Genomic DNA, 4,963 nt, shown 5'->3' with positions numbered 1-4,963 from the left:
TTAATATTAATGTTGAATATATCACACACATTTTTCTTATGTTTTGTTATTCTTCTCCTTGAGGTAAAAAACAGCTATCAATAAAGTTAAAAAAAGCAGTGAGACATAATAGTTGGAAATTCTGCCGTGATCATAGGTCGTTTTTTAAACAAAAAACAGTTACTGCTTCACTGAAAAGATATTACCTCCAATATGAAGCACATGTCGGACTTTTGAAACTGGACCTTTGAAGGAAAATATAAGGTGTGGGTCATGTGATTGTTTAATTACATGTGTATACAATTATCAATATTGATATGTATGCATGTGTTAAATAATCTGGATTGTTACATTTCTTTATCACAAACAGGAGTGTGCCTATTGACCTCATGTTCTGTCTTTTGCTTCTTTGAGACCCTGTACACTGGCTCCAGTGCCCCTTTGAGCAGCTCTTCGGCCTCATTGGTCCAGTAAGAAAACCTCTGTCCGTGGCTATAAAAATCACATAATATCAGGATGAAAATGTAAATCAGTGTCAAAGAAACTGTTGTCTATAAAGTAACATTTAAAATGTATGATTTACCCTTCAATCTGGTACCGTTCCATGAGCATAATGCACCACCATTTCCGGATCTGTGCTATGTCCCGCTAAAAGAAAATGTAACAATAATAAAGTTGAAAATGAATGGAACCTCATCATTTGTCTACTCAATGTTAGCCCCCTCTTCCCCCTGAAATACTAACTCAGAGGATAAATACTGACCTCGGTAAACCAAAGTGGAGCATCTGTGCTGAAGTTGAGTGCATACTGTGAAAGGATAAAGATCTGTTAAGTTATGAGTTTCAAAAACTAACAAAACCCCTTAAAAAAAAGTGTCAAGGGAGGAATTTACCATCAGTATGAAGACACCACAGTCATTGCCCGTGGTTTGGTGAGGCAAACCCTGTAAGAATTTGGAATATAACAGTGATGTTCATGGTCAAATGGAAAATAAAGACATGTGAAAGCAGGTGTATGAGATGGTGGAGAAATGTACCTTGACGTCTCTGCCGAACTTTACTGTCCACTGACCTGGAGCAATGCGGTGCGCTAGGTTACTGTCAAAAGAAATGATAAGACATGGGAATTGATTTGGTGAAGGAACGCTATACTCAATATAATTCATGTTTTTGGATTTCCTTACATTGAACTATTGCATGCCTTAAAAGAGGAAAGTTATGAAAGCCACTGAACGGGGCTAAAATAAAACAAACAAAAATACGTTTACCAGCCTCTGAACAAAGCTGAACTTGAAAACAACCTTTGAACAAGGCTTATAACAAAATGAACATTATAATTCATAGCATCCTGTTGCAGACTCTTTTTCTTTTGGTTCCACTAAGGACACTCCAGACTTTGTGGAAATGGAGATATATTATAAATGAATTTGATCAGATTCAGACCCCTGGTCTACAAGATGGTTACTGCAGTATTAGAATACTATAAACTATTTAGAACTCCCATACAAGCCACAGAACGGTGGGGGTAATCATGTTACAAAAACCTAAATATGTCCTTGTAGGAATTGTCCCCAAAGCCATCTGGCTTAAGAGGGTCGAGCAAATATAACTCTCTCTTTGCTGGCTTGATCACCTGTCAACCATTGACAAAATAGCTGAAATTAGACATAATCAAACACCAGAAGAAAACCACACAGCACAACTTATGTTCATTTTGTACATGCTGGTGAGATCATTTGGAACAGACTCACGCAAAGCAAACACGTCAGCTGTTTTGGACTTCCAGGTAGGAACCACATACATATCCACGATGTATATATCTTTGCCCTATATTGATAGTTTTTCAAAAAAAATGAAATCTTCATAGAAGTATGTTCAACAACAAGAGACAACCACACTTCACGAGATTGGAGTTTCACCACTAAACAGCTATTTAGAAAATATGTGTTATTCAAAAGAAAAAAGCAGGCCAATGATGTTTGTTGAAAACCGTACATGTCTTTGGGTGGCTTCTTGTACCATCTTCAGGCACGTGTTTCCAATCTGAAACAGTAACAACAGTAAGTTACCTGTGCCATTTATTTGAGACAAGATGAAGTTGGGAGGAAAGCTCAAGTATACCTACATTTGACTCCATGCACTGAGGAAGACCCAGGCTCCAAAAGTCCTCTCTGGTCAGGCACACATCACCCTCCTTCACAATGACCTCTGCTCCAGGCCTATTGTGGTCTAGCACATAGCTGAGCTGCAAATAACAGATTGCAAAACATACTTCAAGCCAATAGAAAACATAGAAAAATTCAAATCAAAACAATGCACCTCCATCACTGTGCATGAAGTAAACATATATCTACCAGCTTGTCTTGAATCGGATGTAGATCCTTTGCGTATTTCGCACCAGAGAGGGCATACTGGTGGTCAGCAACAGACCCCTCCGAATCCAACTTCGGTTCAGCTGTTATTAGATAGACAAAAAATAAACAGTATTATTGAAGTACCACACATGAAGTATACCTAAAATGTGTCCTTGTATTGATAATCAAAATACCTCTCAACATAGGCCTGATAAAGGGCTTCAGCTGAGACACATTCACACTCTGTCTCAGCTGAGCTCCTGTTGAGCTCAACAGGGTTGCCACACCCTTGTTGGTGATTGAGGAAACCACATAAGGGCCAAACCAGTTGCACTCCAGTTTTCCACCTTTTCGGCCCTCCTTCCTCTTATTCGCTCTTAGGACCTCATCTCCAACGTTAATCAGGAAAGATTTCACATTCTTTCCCTTGCGTTTTTCAAAAGAGATTTTCTGTCTCTGTTGTGCTATTTGGATGTTCTGGTAAATCTGAGAAAGATATGTAACAGTTATCATTTACAGTCCTTAACATACGCTTGCATTTTTTAGGAGTTATTATATTTTAAATATTGCCATTTTATTCTCACCTTCGAGTGCAAATCTGCAATGGTTGCAGCCTTTGCCTCAAGCTGCTGTTCTGCCTCATCAGCAGGCACCAAAACAGAGGTATCATCCCTGTCATTGACTGTAGCATTTATAACACCCGGGACGCGAGGGTGCCTCCCAAACTGGGCAAAATAGGGCGTGCACTTGGTTGACCTCTGAAAGCATAAAAATTCCTTTTAGTATCTCTGTTGAGTATTGTTTCCATCTGCATTTGTTACAACATTGTACCTGCTTTGAGGTGTTAATGCTCGCCACAATGCCCCTCAGATGTAAATCCCAGTCATTCTGGTCCTCTCCACAGTACTTTGCAAGTGCTTTTTTTATGTTTTGGTTTGTACGCTCATCTTGGCCATTGCACTGGGGATGGTACGCTGAAGTGATGCAGTGTTTTACACCCAGTGCATCAAAAACACCACGGTTGACCTGCAGATGGTTTAGTGTACACCAATTACCAAATTACCTGAAAAATCGTATTACATTGTTACACATAACACATACACTGTATTAGATAGATTATTGTACCTCATTGACAAATTCCCGTCCTTGGTCGGTAATGATCTTCTCGACAAGACCGAAATCGAGAAGAATATTCACAATCTTTTTTGAGACCTCAACAGCTGTTTTGTGGTAGAGCATTTTTGCTACCACCCACTTCGTGAACAGATCAGTCGCTGTTAGAATGTATCTGCAATATAAAATGCAGAATGTTGTAAATACATACAGAATCACTGTAAATGATTTCCTTTCTTTTTAAACCAGATTCTTCACGTTTAGAACCTTTAAAGGAGGTTACACATGCTTCAGCCCATCATGATAGTACCTTTTGCCCTTAGCAGTGGAGGGAAGTGGGCCAATGAGATCCACACCAAGGACAGTCCATGCCTCGGGAACATGAATGGGATGCAGTACGGGTGCAACCGTTTTAATGACCTCGTGTTGCTGGCAGCGGGGACACTCATCAACCTTAGCAAATATCATACATTTTCAATCAGCAAAACAAAAAACTTTAGGTATAAAAATGATAGAACAGAGAAAACTTTCAGAGGAGACAGAATTAAACTGTTAAAGTTCTGAAATATGTTTTCTCTGCTCTGATGGAGCTCAAACTGTCTCACTCTGTTTCAATGTACACATACAACACATTTCTGTAGATCAATAATCAGTCAGTCAGTCAAAAACTCCCACCCATTTCTTCACGTCCTCCCGCATAGTGGACCAGTGGTACGTTGCCAAAACCTTCTCGGTGGTGCGCCTTCTCCCTGCATGACCTCCGGAACCCAGGTTATCATGGCACTCCTTCAGGACATTGATAATTTGGTCCTTGGTGCACACAACCATCCTCTCATTGTCCTTGTATGTGTAGTACAAATCTCCAGCTGGCACAACAGGAACAAAAAAACAATCATTTAGACATGTGTAGAGATGACATTATGACTAAAAGCTGTTCAAGAAATCCAGTGGCAAATGTGGTTTAGACGTAACAACTACAGTAATGTAAAGTGTGTATAAAAAGAAAAAGGAGAAACAAGCTGTGGAGTCCTTGCGATTTACTGAAAAATGTTGGAATTGCAATATGATAAACCATTAGAGGTATGATCACTTTTGCACCAAAAAACACCATTAGATAAATAGATATATACTTTATTGATCCCTATAAGTAAAGGGATGTGATGATGTCACATGTACAGGGGGTTTATACCTCATAATAAAAACGTATGTTCGTGACTTAACCATGGTCTTATTCTGTTACTTACCTTAGATCAGGTATTGTTTGGATGCCCTCCGAATGAACGCCTTCCTTTTATCATGCTTTTCAGCGGCGATGGTGAGATTGTGGTAACCACCATTGAGCACGTACTGCTTTATCTCAGCATAAAAGCTCTCCATTTCTGTCATGAAAGTTAAAATGTTCGCGGTAATTATGGGGAAGCGGAGGGATCTAGATCGTTCACACATAACAAGCTGTACCGAGTTCCTCCGGCTGCAGTTCCGCAGACGGCCGGTGTGTGGCAGCATAGCGCTGGGAG

Source organism: Gymnodraco acuticeps, unplaced genomic scaffold (assembly GCF_902827175.1).
Source record: "Gymnodraco acuticeps unplaced genomic scaffold, fGymAcu1.1, whole genome shotgun sequence".
NCBI classification, from domain to species: domain Eukaryota; kingdom Metazoa; phylum Chordata; class Actinopteri; order Perciformes; family Bathydraconidae; genus Gymnodraco; species Gymnodraco acuticeps.
This window is presented reverse-complemented; position numbering follows the sequence as displayed.